We start from the raw sequence: 16,031 nt of genomic DNA, 5'->3' as shown, positions 1-16,031 counted from the left end.
CTGCCTGGCTGTGCCCCCCAGGCGCTGCCAGGCACAGGCAGTGGATTTACTGCTGCTGCCAGCTGTGGGTGAAAGCTGCTGCTCTGAATCACTGAGGCCGCTTCCTGTGGACCTGCCTGTTGGTGAGTGGCTGCTTTCCACTGATTGCCAAGAGCAGGGGCAGGAGTACTTACAGCAAGCTAAAACCTATACAAATCTTTAAAGTGAAGCAAAGCCCAAAGCCCAGTAAATGGCAGAGTAACACCTCGGACCATCCCAGGTGCAAATTCCCAGGCCTTCTGCATTGCTTGTTTGCAGAACTCCTTTGGTGGCTCTCAGGAGCCCTTGGGAGCTCACATACAGATTATACCAAAGCAAGAGGATTTACAATCAAGGCACATCATGAAGGATGTCCTGCCTGTAGTTTATGTGCCTCTAATCTGCCTAGCTCATCAGCACATCCCACCTAATTACAGTCAGGGCAATCCCCAAAGGGGCAGGAGCTAGAAGAGGACATTTTCCTTTCTATTTAAATACAACACCTTTGCATTAAGTTGCAACACCTATAGCCCTTGACTCCATCACGGACAGCGCAGTTGCTTCAATATTTTGGAGTGTTCCAGCTAGAGATGTAGTACACAGGTCCGTGCAGGAGCTACACCACAGCACCGCTGGCTGCAGCACGGGCCTGCCGTCCAGAAAAAGCAAACCATAGAAGATGACCTGGTTACCAAAAGAGGATATTGTGCATGCTCCAGCTGCACTGACCAACTGACAAACCCCAAATCCAGCCCAGCTAAGATCGGCCTTTCCAGTGAGCAGCAGTCTGTGCCTCAGCCCATCTCCGGCTGCCCTTGGTGCTGGGCTGCGTGGAGCTGCCTGCGTTGCCGGAGCGTGTCTGGCACCTGCAGCACCACAGCTCACCACAGCACCTCCTTCCACGGGCATCCCGCTGCTGGGACAGCGCTGTGGGACACACCAGCCACACTGCCTGTGCAGACAGGCAGCGTGTGTGCATGCAGGGGAGGTTGAGGGAAAAATGAACGGGGTAAAGAAACAGAAGCCCAAGAAGAAAGGCAGGGAAAATTTTGCTTGAGATAATAGTGCATTCTGACCTGGACCTACGAAAGTTTGGGGGCTAAGGTAAAGCTTCTGATGTCCTGGAAATCACCAAAGTAGCCACACCATTTGTGTCCAGCCAGAAGCTGCTGCCCATAGAGGTGCCCATGAATCACAGCCGATAACCATGTGTGCGTCTGACATTTGGGAGAGCTTGGCAGCTGCCCTGCACTGGGAAGCAGAAGGCTTCCAGCTCGTTTCTTCTAGTGATTTATTGAAGACGACTGTTCTTTTCAGGAACTGTGACTTAAAAACCTGTGATTTATGAAAACTCCATATGTGCTCTTGCCCTCGTTCCCCGGGGATCACTTCCAGCAGGGTTTCCCTGCCGCAGGCTGCCAGCCCTGCGCAGGAGCCTGCGCGCGGCTGGCAGCGTGAAACCCGGACTGGGGCTGCAAGTGCAGCAGCAGCTTACAGTCATCCATTTACTCTGCTCACTGAGCAACAGCATGTAAATTTAGTTCTCCTTCTAATGCCCTCTTTGGAGGAAGTGTCAATTTTCCACCAGCCACAGGTTGCCTGCGAGCTGAGTGCTCACTCAGTGACTAACCCCAATGAACTGACCCCCCCAGGCACCAGCACTCCAGGTTTTGTGGTGGTAAAGGGTAAGACAGGCTCTCTGGTAAGAGAGGCTCATTGCTGCAGTTGCTTAGATATCACCAAAAAATCAGAGGTGCAATGAGAATCCACCCCAGCACTCTGAGGAACACCCTCAAAGCTTTAACAGCAAAATGCAGACAGGCATTTCTGCAGCTTATTTCTATATTGTATGTGCTGCTCACCCTCAAACATGGCCAGAACAGCACTGCTGTTCCTCATGCTCATAATGTCATCATCTCACAGTATTTTTCCCCAAGCAAAAACATCCAGTGAAAATGTCTGCCTCAAAAAGAGAGGTTAACTTCTAACTGCTGTATCTGAGGAGAAGGAAAAGCAACTCAAGCCCACCAAAGGAAAATTCAAAAGGGTGCAAAAAAGCCAAATGCACATTATTTAACCCAAAAATCCCAGAAGCTCATTGTTTTGAAGCTCCCTTGACGTGCTCTGCGCCTGCCCATGGTGAGGGCAGGCTGGGGGAGCTGGGCACCCAGTCAGCAGCTCCAGCAGAGCCTCTGGCAGCCCTGGCAGGGAGAGCAGCTGGAGGCAGCTGTGGCAGGAAGGAGCCCTGCAGCAGGGCTGGGCAGGACCATGCAGCTGCACGGTATGTGGCCCATTAGCACCATCTTATACAAAATGTAACTCAAAAAATGCATGATTTCAGAACAGATTAACTCTGTTCAGCACTCATTCCCACTGCTAGCAGCACGGCTAAATGTAAGAAGCTGAAGCTGGAAATGCCTGGCAGCATCTCTCCTGGGTAGGGGAAGGCAAGCACAAACCTAAAGCACCCCACCATCCCCAGGCTCTTCCCCTTCTCCATCAGACCCGTTGCCTCATTGACTCACCACGCAGCAAGAGGACTGGCAAACCTTTACACACAGTATCGGGGAAATCGTTACAGATCATTTCCTGGTGACATTGCTTTTTGCCCTAACTGGCCAAAGAAGAAAATCAATGTCTGTCTGGCAGTGCTGCGGCTTGGAGCGCTGGCCATGCGGGGGCTGCGGGCTGGCCCTGGAGCCCACGGCTGCAGCCCCGGGGACGAGCCACGTCCTGGCAGCCAGGGCAGCTTGCTCAGGGAGGAAGGGCCCCAGAGGAGACCGTGTGGCTCTGAGCGGGAAGGAGCACGCTGCATGGCAGTTTGGAAATTTCCACTGTAGTCTGAGTAAACAGCACGGATGCAGCTCTGGAGGCAACAAGCAGCATCGCTGTGCTTCCCATGTTCGGGCCCTGTCTGGTCTCTGCTGTTTGTGCTGGGCAAGGCAGCATTCAGCCCTGAAAGTTGCTGCCATACCCTGTGCAGCTCCCCATTTACTGGCCAGTTAGAAGAGTGTTTTCCGTTTACCAGCTCTGGTTTCTCTCACTCCCCACATTTTTCTCCTTTGAACTTTTTCCTCCATCACCCTTTCACCACACAACTGTGTTTGGAGGCTGTTTGCCCTTGCCTCAACAGCCAGTGTTGGCCACCACCTCCTGCAGCTACTGCCCTGTGTCCCTCCCTGTCCCTGGGTCACTCCTTGGGCTCTTTGCTGTCTGTGCATACTTCCCCAGCACGGTCATGGAGACAAAATGCTGAAAGATGAGGATTCTGTGTGCAGCAGAGCTTGCTGTGCAGTGGCTGTTGTAGGCAACTAGTCACCGTGTGCTGCTGCCAGAGCCCTTGCTCATGTCCCAGCCCTGTGGCTGCCCCCACACCAGCCACTTTCAGAGATAATAATGGCATTTCACAGTCTTTCCACTGCTGAAGGCTTACAAAGCAAAAGCACCTTGAATCACATGCAGTGGCAGGCAGGAATGGAAGTGCCACCTGAGTCTCTCCCATCACCACTTGGGGCCCCAGTGAAGCCAGGGCTCTGCAGGTCACACAGCTGCATTCCACAGGGCCACAGAAATTCTCCCAGAAATAACCAACCACACCTGGGCAGGGCTGACCTGGAGCTGCGAGGAGAAGAGGCCACACAAAGGCTTTACTGATGTGATCAGTGTGCTGGACTCCATCCCTCCCACTTCTGGACTACTGGCTGTAAGTATGCAGAAAGTTACAGTGCCTAGTGCGATGAGGAGTTGATCAAGGAACCAATAAATGAGGTCATTGCCTTGTAGGGAGCAATGGACAATTTCTTCTCCTTTTCTGTGATCTTGGCTAACTGAATCACAGCTAGTAATCAGGCCCTCTGAGGGGTGAATGAACATTAACTTGGCAGAGGAGATGAGGAGGTTAATTTGTCAGGGATCCTACTGGGACCAGTACCCACAACAGCAGCTACGTTAAAATCCCGTCCCGCAGCAGCTGTGGGGTTTGGTGCCCTGGGGCCCCGCCAGCCCATCCCAGCACTCACAGGGTCTCCTCCACCATGCTTGGGCTCGGTTCGCCCTTTAGCAGAATGATGTGGCTCCTGGAGCCAGGGGTTTGCCCCAGGACACGGTGTCCATGGCCTGCCGGAGAGGTCCTGCTGGTGCACTCAACCCCTTGGCACAATTTAGAGTTCTGCTGTAAATATAGGCATGGGACAACTCCCTGACCTCCTTGGACACCACACTGGGAGGCTTCCCACTCCATCACGGAGAGTGCAGAGGGTGCTCCTGTAAATCAAAGCTATATGATGTTAAAGGTATGCAGGAGCAGAATCCAAGCAATTCCTGGTTTGGCTTCCAGCTCTAATGGCTTTGTGTTTGTTCAAACTGGAAAAGCAGAAGCACCACCACCCGCCTTGTGAGCAAGGCAGCTCTTCACCCAGCCAGCCTGGTTCACTCATCCAAGGAGAGAGGGAATTTCCATCTGCTTCTGCAGCACTCTTCTGAAAGGACTGGGCCTCAGAACTTGATTTATTTTGAAAGGTTTTCAGTATAATGCATCAATCTGCTGTTCTGCCTTCAAGTCTGCTGTCCCTACTCCATAGGAGCCTCAAACGTATTACAAATAGGAGCCCAATAAACATATATCATTATCAGCAGCTGAGGAACAACAAACCAGCGATAGTAGTGTGGATCCTGGCATGGCCTCGTGTCAGACACAGCAAGGCGAAAGGCTCCCCAAATCACATCTCTGCTGCCCAGGCTGAGAACAATGCAGGGAAGAGGCCTCCCACCATCCCTGGGCTGCTGCATCTGCATTGCGTCAGGCACACAAAAATCCATACGCTCAACGCAGTGACAAAATGGGGCTTCTCCCCAGCTGCACGCTGAGTTTCAGCCCCATGGGGCTGGGAGCTGAATGCTGCCATGAGCAGCATGGCCCCGGCCTCTGGCCAGCCTTTACCAGAGGCTGCAGTGTGCTTCCATGCCCCACCTGCCCCACACCCATGTGTTGCTGTGACCTCCCTGCCCCACACCATGTGCTGCCGTGCCCCGCCTGCCCCACAGCCGTGTGCTGCTGTGACCTCCCTGCCCCACAGCCGTGTGCTGCCGTGCCCCACCGGCCCCACACCCATGTGTTGCTGTGACCTCCCTGCCCCACAGCCGTGTGCTGCCGTGCCCCACCGGCCCCACACCCATGTGTTGCTGTGACCTCCCTGCCCCACAGCCGTGTGCTACCGTGCCCTGCCTGCCCCACAGCCGTGTGCTGCCGTGACCTCCCTGCCCCACAGTTGTGTGCTGCCGTGCCCCACCTGCCCCACAGCCGTGTGCTGCCGTGACCTCCCTGCGCCACAGTTGTGTGCTGCCGTGCCCCACCTGCCCCACAGCCGTGTGCTGCCGTGACCTCCCTGCCCCACAGTTGTGTGCTGCCGTGCCCCACCTGCCCCACAGCCATGTGCTGCCGTGCCCTGCCTGCCCCACAGCCGTGTGCTGCCGTGACCTCCCTGCCCCACAGCCGTGTGCTGCCGTGTCCCGCCTGCCCCACAGCCGTGTGCTGCCGTGTCCCGCCTGCCCCACGCCCTCTTCCTGGAGAGGCACAGAATCTTTCTCTCACCCTCCTCCACTGCCCTCTTCCCTCCCCTTTGCCTGCTGGGATCACCTCTTGAGATGCTCAGCACCTGCAGGCACACACCACACCAAGTCCTGCAAACCAGCCAGGCCCCTGCCATGGCTGGGGCAGCTCTTGCTGTTCTCTTTGCCCAGAGATACCCAGGGCACAGGTCTGATCTGCTCCTCCATCACCTCCCAAATCTCGTCATCACCAGACTTTATCTGCCGAGGCTTCAGCGACGCCAGACAAGGGCAGCTTTGCCCATGTACAGCAAGGCTGATCCCCAGCGTGCTGCCTGGGAAGGCCAGTGAGGACAGGGCCCGTAGGAAAGCCCCGCGGGAAGCCACCATGAGGCCAGCTTTGCCTTAGTTAATGGTTGTCAAACCCATCGTGTCAAACCCCTGCAACAGGATGAGCACTTCTGCCTTTGAGCCACCTCTGCTCTGCCTGCAATAACTGCAAATAACAGCAATAAAGTCATTGTTTGCTATTAAGTTAGCAAGACCTAATAAATGCAATTAAAAGCCAAAACAAAATGCCTGAAATCACAAATTTCTAGTGGATAAACAATTCATTTATCTCCTTTAAGTAGAAGGTCTAAGTTAGCAGGATAACAAGCTCCCTATGTTTGTCGGGCTTTTAAGTCCTACTGCAAAAATTGTTTGACATAAGTGGCACTTTGGTCTTCTTTAAGCATTTCTGCAGCGGTGCATTAGTGATTTGATTACTCAGTGCTGTATTTTAAGTCAAGTGAGTGAGAAGAGTGGTACAGGAGACATTAATATAATTTTTGCAAGACTGCAAAATTGCTTTCAGATGTCACAGGGACAAGTAATTTATGGAGAGATCCCTTACAAAGCTTGGCAGCGATTCGCCATAGGCATGAGAGCAACGCAGCCTCGACTGGAGCTGCTTTGGACTCTCTGGTGCCAGGAGCAGAGCATGAGGCCGAGCCCTGCAGCACTGCCCATGAGCCCTGCAGCACTGCCCATGAGCCCTGCGCCGAGGCAGCATGCCAGCACGGCACGGGGGGCAGCGCCGGGACCTGCCCTGGCACTGCCGCGAGACAGCGTGCCCTCAGCCCCAGAAGCGGATGTGAGCGCTAAGAACATATTTTCTAGACAGGAAAACAACACAATTGGCCAGGAATGGGTTTCTCTCTTTGTTGCCACCACATGACCTCACTGCTCTTGATTTTCGGTTTCTCCGTGCCATTCTGCACCTCGGTTGCTGCAGGCCAACATCCCCTCCCCTCGCTGGCACCCGCAGCTGCTGACCCTTCCCTGCGAAGCAGCCTCCTCTCCTTGCTGAGCTCTCCTCCAGCCATCTGCCGTTATGGCTTTTCCCGTACAACTGGACAGAGGTGGCAGGGCTGGGAAGGTTTATCTGGGCGTAGGGCCCTGTGCCGGCCTTCCTGGCAAGCCCTGCCCTGCAGCACTTCCTGGCAGCCCCTTCCAGGTCCGACTTCAATTGAGACTGTCAGGAATAGGACTCTGTGTGACCCATCTCAGCGTCAAATGTCTGGATTTTCCTTCTGCGGCAAAGTACTTCTAAAACAAATGATTGCTGTTAGAGTCCTGACTTCTGGCCACAGCCACTCGTTTCCTCAGGTAGAGAGCTGAGGGTCCCCTTTCACAGTGGCAGATGATGCGTACAGGCAGCACTGGTAAACAACAGTTTTGTTTGCGGACTTGTACCAAAGGGAAAAACCTCAAAGCCCTGCACAAAAAAAACCCCTTTTCTAAACATAACACTTTTCCACACTTCCCAGAGAGACGTGGTGGTTCATAACAAAGGAAATGCTAAGGGATACTACCCAGAACAGAGCATCCATCACCATTGTGCAAGCAACTGATCCTAACTGGCTGATTGTAACTAATCCCCAGTATCTGTAAGGGAGTGTGGGGGGGGGGGAGTATTAATTACAGATGATAATTAACATCTGTGATGGTAAGAACAGTTTAATCTTGAAATAAGGATGAATTAAATTCACGTGCAAAGCTCCCCCCAGTGAAAGCAGCAGCAGGACCCTATCACAGACCCTTCGAGGAGGTGAGGCTGGGACCTGGCACAGCACGCAGCCAAGGTAACGACATTTCAGAGCAGGTTTAATTAAGCCAGGCAAGCATTAGCTTTCCCCCAAAGCCTTGTGCAGTCTGTACAAAGGCAGAGAGATCAATTGGTGTGTCAGGAAGCTGCTGGGTTTCTCTGCCACGCATGCTCGGCACCGTGTGGGCAGAGGCTGTGCCACAGCAGCACCCGCAGCAGTAGCTCTACAGCCTAAAGCGAGTCACTCACAAAGGCTGTCCCCTAGCAGCAACCAGGGGCTGGGGGAGTCCTCATGTCTTGCTGCCCCTTTCTATTGCACTACACTGCCAAATTTAGCTCCCTTGCAAAATGCTGTGCTGGTTCTGCCTGGCACAGAAGTCTGATGCAGAGCCAGACAAAATCTGCAGGGAGAGGAGAGGAGGGTCTGAGTCAGGCCTTTCCCAAATGACAAACGGCCCTCTCTTGGGGTAAGGGGTGTTTTTCAAGTCTCTGGAAGTGAGGGGGTGTGTGCAGCGTGGTGCCAAACTCAGACCTTTCCCAGCTGAGTGGCTCTCGCCGGCCAGAGCCCATTCCCGCCCGCGGAGCAGGGCCTGACACACGCTTGGCACATGGCTCCTGCACTGTCCTCTGGGACAGCACGCTGCTCCTGCTGCCCAGGCTGTCGGGGCACGGGCAGCCTCCCCTCATAGTGCTTTACCCACAGACAGCCTGTTCTCCTGCATGTGAACACCTGCTCTCCGCAGCCCCATCAGCCGCGAGGGCTGGCGGGCACAACCCGCCCGTGCCAGGCCATCACCTGCCGGCTCGGGACGTGCTCCCACCCAAACTCCATCTCCCTGCCCTGGGGTGCTGCAGGAATGGCCAGCACTCGCCACGTGCCCGACCTGCAAACCCCCTCACAGAGGATGCCCAGACTATGGTATAGGGGGAGCAAACCAAACTGGAGGCAAAGCAGTGCCAGAGAAGATGAAAAGAATGGTGTTACAAATTTGATTCTCCGTGAGGAAAGGTTTGCAGATGGAGACTGGGGTGTTTTCTTCCCACTGGGTATCAGTTTGTGAGGGCGAAGTTGCCTCAGTGCAGCTTTTACAGCCAGTATAAGTTGCTCCAGGGACTGTATTATATTGAACTTTTTTTTTTCTTAATTTAAAAGATTTTCTCAGAAAGAGGTCACAGATAGGAAGGTGAAACAGAGATTTCCAAAGGCAATTCCTGTCCAGACTCCTGCTCCTGTTTCTTGAAATTGCTGCAATTATCATACCAAGAAGTGTTTCATATGTCAGGGACAAACCTCCAGGGCTGAGCCAGGCAGCATTTATTAGTGGCTGACAACATCTAGCACCAAGAAGGAAAAATGACTTGTAAATTACAATAAACTTCATTAGTTTGGGCCACAGTGGAAACTGCCGCTTGGGAAATTGCTGACAGAATTTTTGGTGCATGTACAAGCCATAATAAAAGGAAACATAAAAAGCATTACACTAATAGGAACAGCTCTGCTGCCCCAGGAAGAGTCTCCCACTGCCCAAAAGGCTTCAGGGGGAGAGGAGGCCCTGTGCCACGGCTCAGCACTGCGGCCTTCATTCCCCCCAAAGCCCCAGGGGTGCGGGACAGAGCTGCCATCCCCCTGTGGCTGTGGCTGCACGCAGAGGAGGGGTTTGGAGGGAAGTCCTGGAGCCCTACACAGCAAAAATAGACAAAGGACGACCTGCCAAAATGATCTGTACAGCAGCAGGTCTTCTTACTCCCAGGGTGCCATTGGCCTCTGGCCCACCGGCACATTGCTGGCTCATGCTGCCCACCAGCGCTCCCAGGTACCTCTCTGCTGAGCAGCTCTCCAGCAGGTCACCCCCAGTAAAACCTGCAGAGTGAAACCTGAAAACGACTGAATTCCCCCACAACCACTTTTGCGCTGCACCATTAGACTTAAAAACTTAATGCTGCTAATACACCCCCATTTTTCCCAAGCCCCTCTCAGTAGGGCCATCACCCCAACTACATAATCCATCTGATTCAATGCATTCCTACAGAGTTAGTCCTGAATTTAAAAGCACCCTCACGTAACTGAAATTCACACACGGATCTAACTGGAGAAAGCAGCACAGGCTCTGCAGTTTGATTTAACGCTTTAAGATGCACTTGGGAGAGCGTCACACACCTACAGAAGTGGCTCTGAACACCCCTCTCCCCGTGCTTTCACCCTCCACTGCCAGGGAAGAGACCCAAATTCTAAACTTATCCCCTCAAAATGAGCATTTTCTCAGCCCACTTTGTATCAGTAGTCACTGAGTAATTCGCAGCAGATCTAAGATTAGCTAATGAGGTGCTGTGACTCATCAGGCAAGCCTCCGTGCTGCTGAGAAAACTCAGTTTGTCTTCAGCAACAGAGCTTCAGCTGCAGAAATTACAAACAAATAGGGTTTGGAGAGGCTACAGCAACACGAGGATTCTTAACCAAAGCGCAGCAACACAGATGGTTGTGCCCATGCACCGGCCGCAGCACTGACGGCTCCGTGGCAAAGCTCAGTGCCGGCAGGACCGCGCGGTGACAACGCACCAACCGGCAAAGCCCCACTGCAGACCGCTCATTAGCTCACGCCCATCGCCAAGTTAAAACCACGCAGAACCATCACAGGCAAACGACGCCGCTGAGCAAAATGATGGGGTGGAGGAAAGTCATAAACAGAATCAAAGCAGAAACGATCCCCGCCCCCGTGCCGGGCGCAAACCGAGACCCAACTTCAGTCGCGGGCTGAGCACACGAGCTCGGGGCCCGGGCCCGTGAACCCGGCGGGGGCCGCGATGGCGGGACGCCCCCCGCCGCCGGGAGCGCCACCCGCCGCGCCGCGCCCGGCCCTCCGCGCCGCCGCTCACCTTCGCCTCTCCGCTGGCTGCGAGAGCGGCCGGCACCGGCCTCACCGCGGCATCGCAGCGGCTGCTCGGCCCCCCCCGGCCGGCTGCTCCCGCGCCGGGCCGGGCTGCGCACGGAGCCGTACGGGACCGTGCTCTGACGAGTGTAACGGTCACGGCTGCGCCCTGCGAGCCCGCCGCGTCCGAGCCCGCCAGCGCGGGGAGGGGGCTGCGCCTCACGGCTCTCGGCCCCAGGTCGTTCCGTGCTGCAGGCCGCGCACTGGGCGACCCGCGGGCCGAGCCCCGAGCTGCGGCCCAAGCGCCACAGGGCCCTGCTCCTGCCTCCAAGAGGAGCCCCCGGGCTGCTGCTTCGCCCTCTGTGCGAGCCGCTGCTGCTGCTGCTGCCCCAGGCCCCGGCCCGCCGGTGGTCGGGAACACGCGGTCGGTTCGGCTGCACTTGAGAGTCTCTTTCCACTCGAGTCTGTTTCAAGCCACAACTACACTTCGTTTATTAAAGCCAAATGCTTCAGGTTTTGGTATCTAATGAAAAACAGCTTACAATTTATGTGCTTTTCATGAGGAGTAAGTGTCAAAACCAACTTGTCCAGCCTTGTGTTCTATCATACACACTTCAAAAAAACCCCGGTTTAGGGGAAAGACAATATTTTCCATAGCAGACAGATGTTTGATTAGGTTACAGCAGGCCTCCCTCGTCACTGGGCTCGTCCCAGCACTGCTGCAGAGGCAGGTGCCCGTGTCTCATCATCCATCGTGCTTGTCAGGTTGGACAAGCTGAGCCCCAGCTCAGCCTCCCTTGACACAGGAAAAACCCACATCAAGGCTGCTTAGAATTCCAATGCTACACGTGGCAATAAAAATGATAGTAGCAATAATCTTAAGTCTAGCAAAATGAGAAAGTTACTACTTGCTATTCCTGAGCATTGCCATTTAGGTTTTAACCCAATGGGGCTTTTCCTCTGAGAGAATAAGAGACTGAAGTAAGCCATTCAAGCTCCACATTAGAATGACATTTAGGAGCTTTTACATTAGCTTTGAACCAACCAGTTAGGAAATGAAACATTGCTGTGCTCTTGGTTTGTGCTTCTGCCTTTGCTGAGAAATTATTTTCATTCGCCTGCATAACCGTCAAGGCAAAAACAAGGCAATTTGCTACGAGCCTGCTGCTTCAGAGCCTTCCTAAACCACAGAGGGGAAGTGAGCCAGCGTCCTAAGCTCTGCTTTTTGTTGGGATGCTGTTTAAAGCTAATGTTCGAAGAAACTCCCTCCGTCCCTGACACCCTGTTATCCTGTTCTTACTGAAACCCTCTGTAAGGCTCTTGGTAAAGTGCCAAAACTCCAGTGACTCACATGCAGTGCTTAAATTCCACAGGTCTGCTTCACTCTTTAAGGTGTTGCTAACATGGGCATGTGTCATCACAGTTAAAAGCAGGAGCACATGAAACCTTCCAGCCCTCTTTGGAGGAGGGTCCCTTGCCAGCCCTCCTGGCAGAAAAGGGCAGCAAACCACTTCTCACCTTCCCACTGCTGATACAGGACCTGGCGAGGGCCTGACGTTGACATTTTCCCCTTCACCTCTGCATGGGCAGGGAGTCTGGGCAGTAAAAGCCCTGTTTGCTTTCTGAAGGGCCCAGCAATGTCAGGAATGTCACACATTGAGGCACAAGGACACCCGGAGCTGTGCCCTTGGTGACAGGGCACTGGCAGGACACACAACCTGCCAAGGAAGACTGGAAGGTTCCTGGCAGGGATGCTGAGGAGCACAACTGCTCTGAGGGCATGAGACGACACTGGCCACGGAGGCAGAAGCAGAAGGCAGAGGGGTTCCTGCTGTACACTGAAACATCTGGCAGAGAACATTTATGTGCAACGGGGGTTTTACTGCAGAACGAGACTACCATGAGAAAAACCTCTCAGACATCCTCTCTTAAACAACTCCATCTGGGGACCATGTCCAGCCTTAAGGGGACGGATGCTGGACTTGCACTTACCTTCTCAACCACTGTCATGTCCCAAGCCTAGACAAAATCAGCAGCCCCGAGCATGAGGTATCAGAGTTCTCTCCCATCCCTGGCAGAGATGGGACACCTGGTCTGAAGGATGCTTCTGCCTGTTCCTGGGACCGAGTGACATCTGCTAGGGGCTGCTGAGGAGAGCAGCTGGGACTCATCTGCTGTTCTTGGCATCTCCTTCCACCATGCAGGCAGGAGCAGGCCTTCACTGGACCTGGCAGCAGCCCAGTGCCTGTCCTGAGAGGGTGAGGGAGCAGGGGCCTGGTTGGGTTTCTGAGGCTACCTGTCACTCTCTTCAGCTCACTGCTGTAATGCTACAGCCAAAAAGCTTGCAACACTTTCTGGCAGGGATTTTCATAGAATCATAGAATGGTAGGGGTTGGGAGGGACCTTTAGAGATCATCTAGTCCAACACCCCTGTGAGCAGAAAAGACAAACACTACCTCACATAGCCATCAGCTAACCCTAGGCTTAGCTTCAGAAGATGCTAGAAAAGAAGCCCACAAAGGAACTCAGCCAGGCTAAGAAAGGCAGAACTGTTTTCTCCATGAGTGGGAGCACTCACTGCACACGAGCGTCTGTGCCAGCCACGCAGTCAGCTGTGGAGGTGGGCAAAGCTGATGCCCAGGTAAACAACTGCTCACAAAGGCGTTACACAGGGCGCAGGAACACGTCCCCTCACGCTGCACTGCTGGCCTCCTCACACTTATTTTTGGAAAAGAGGAAGCTTATTGATTTGTTTGCAGAGGTGGCCAAAATTGGTCTTGGGAGACAGATGTCCTATTTCAGCACTGCATTTTAGTCTGCACGTTTTATACCACCGTCTTCCACAGTACCACAGTCTTCCAACTATTTAGGGAAACATATTTGACTTACATGCTCTTACTGAGACTCTGCAGAAGGGGTTTTTGGTGTTGAATTCTTCTTGTTCAACTTGTTAAACAGAAAAAGGAAGCTCCGACCTCCCCTGCTGACATTCAGAAGACCGCAATACAAACTGGCATGAACCAGGAAAACACGGGTGTTTGTGTTTTCTGACCCGCTCGTTCCTCTAATTGGACAATAGTTCATCACAACGCTTGCTGCAACAGATTTAGAACAAACAGGAAGCAGAATCTGTGTAACAATCCTGTAGCTCAAAGGCAATTTTCTGCACGCAAGCATTTTACCTACCAGAGACAATGCTGAACTGTTGTTTTCTCCAGCATCAGAAGAAATAGACTACTAGAAATTAATGTTTCTAGACTGAGGGGGTCCAAGGGAAAGCTAGACTAATGAAAACTACAGAAATTCACAGACAGTTGCAAAGCTTGCCCACAGGTCACTTCAGTTTGTAAGCCATTTGCACTCTAAATTTGGTACAGAGGCTGTAGGCCGTTTGCTTCCTATTTCTTTAAAGATGACTAATCATTTATGGTCATGGGTAAGAATGAAGATCCTTTCTATCCAAAAACATGTGCTCAAGAGGGCTTAAATTACACCTGTTGACTAGGGGTGAACACAGAAGTTAGTTCAAAGTGTTAACTCCTTCTCCAGTTGGAGCCACCAGGCCCAACCACCCTGCTCCAGGCAGGCAGCAGGAGCAAGCCAAGGCCATGCTGCCGGCTGTCTCACGGGTAGGACACAAACCCCTCTGAGTTACCAGGTCACTGCATGTTCATGTACCCAGAAGCACCGATTCTCTCAGCTCTGCGGTAAACGACAAGGAACAGCTTTAACATATGCAAGAACAGCCACATAGTTATGCTTTGCACATTTTCCAAGTTTTAATAGACACAAAAGTGAGTCCATTTTACTTAAGACACTACAATGATTTCATTCTATTGCATGTCCTGCTCCAATTACATTTCTCAGAGTACAGTATTGAGTAGAAGTTTGGTAGCTTTAAAATTAACAAGTGTGTGAAATCTGTAAGTAAAATAAGCAGCAGCAATAATTTGGGGGATTTTCTCAAGAATAGCTAACTTTTAAGTAATAAATACATTCCAAGTTGTGGTTTTGGCTGTTCTCCTAGTTCATTGCCACATGACTTGTCAAATTCTCATTCTAGGGTACAACACCTTAAAGACTTTCCTGCCAGCCTCACACCAGAAGAGCCACCTATCTCCACGTCCCGGTGCCTGTCACCTGTCCCAGATGAAAAGCAGCGCAATCTGACAAACGCGTCCTCCTGCCACGTGCACGGCAACCTCCAGAGTCTCCTGGGGAGCACGTCAGGATGTTTACAGACTTGGTGGCCCTCTAGGAGAACAGCTGTGCTCTTATCTTCTGTTACCTTAAAGAAAGTGAAAGAGGGAGAGGTTACTGTGGGCAGCACGGAACAGACCGGCATTAGCCACGAGCACACGTGCTGGGTTTCCTCTAAATACAGCCAGGAATTCTCCTGCTCCCAGCTGGCCTGGCAGGCAAAAATGGCAGCAGCTACAGCTTTGGAAGAAACTTGTCAAGTTAACAAACCCAAAGAAAGAAAGGGAGTTTTCTCCAGGACAGACATGATACAAGTTGCAGTGACGACAATAAACATTTAGTCTCTGGCTTAAGACTTTTACGTCCCCATGTTCGAGGTGGGTTGCTGTGGGTTAATCTGCCACAAGTCCCTGCAGAGCGAGCCACGTGAAGAACATCTGCCTCCACTTTTCCAGCACCACTTATAAAACAGGATTATCTTCCCCTGAGAGCAAGCTGTTCAGAAGCTTTTTCAAGTACTGCAACTGCTCAAGACATCGAGCGCTGCCACAGAGCCCCAGCTGTGTGTTAATGAAGAGGCAGAATTGCCCCACCACCTTCTTGCTGTGCCTCCAGAGGCAAAAGACACCCTGCTTCCCTCTGGTCTCCCCATCCTGCCCTGGGCCACTGATCATTTCAGGCTGCACTCCTGCCTTCGGGCAACAAGGGCACAGAAGATGTTCCTTCTTGATTCAGAAGTGCAAAACCATGCACTCCAAATACCAGCTATCAAAAGCAACAGAGCTACCCACACATCTGGCCCTCTCACCAGCCACTAAGACTAAGAGCCTGAAAAGATCCATCTACTGGAGAGGGATGTGCCTGTCAAAACAAAGAACTATGAGAGAAAGAAGTCCTCATCTGTACTCCTGCACGCAAGAGGTACTTGCAGTGGCCCTGTGAGTCAGATGACGGTGTGGAAGCCTTGAAATCGACTTCAAAGAGAGGATCCATTTGTCTTCAAGATCAAGCGAAGAAACCAGCAGACCCACAACAACTCAGTGATGCAGAAATGAATGAAAAAATAGCATGGGGACCTACACTGAACACTTGTCAACTGCAGGAGCATCCCTGTGCCACACCGCAAACACAATTCGGCTTGAGCCATTGCAAAAGTCTGACCAGCCCCAACACACATCTGTGCCAAATCAACTAACGTGGCCAAGTCAGAACCACAGGACACACAGGCTCAAATCTGTGTTCCTGACAAACAGGATTAATGCTATGAAGCAAAAGATCAAAGACCTTTAAAAACCCTTCACAGCTGAGGT

At 52.7% G+C, this 16,031-nt stretch overlaps 1 protein-coding gene across 2 annotated transcripts in view; it reads right to left on the bottom strand.

Moving 5' to 3' along the window:
- The window catches only part of PWWP2B (PWWP domain containing 2B), a 56,067-nt gene that overhangs the window by 23,643 nt on the left and 16,393 nt on the right, over positions 1 to 16,031 (bottom strand). Inside the window, exon 3 of one of the 2 annotated variants that reach the window (XM_062001717.1) lies at positions 14,262 to 14,809. The exons of the other annotated variant lie outside the window; for it this stretch is intronic. The gene's annotated coding sequence lies outside the window, so the exon portion shown is untranslated. Of the gene's footprint in view, positions 1 to 14,261; positions 14,810 to 16,031 lie in introns of those variants that run through there. 2 annotated transcript variants of the gene reach the window in all.

The sequence above is a fragment of the Colius striatus genome, chromosome 8 (assembly GCF_028858725.1).
Source record: "Colius striatus isolate bColStr4 chromosome 8, bColStr4.1.hap1, whole genome shotgun sequence".
Taxonomy (NCBI): Eukaryota; Metazoa; Chordata; class Aves; order Coliiformes; family Coliidae; genus Colius; species Colius striatus.
This window is presented reverse-complemented; position numbering and strand designations above follow the sequence as displayed.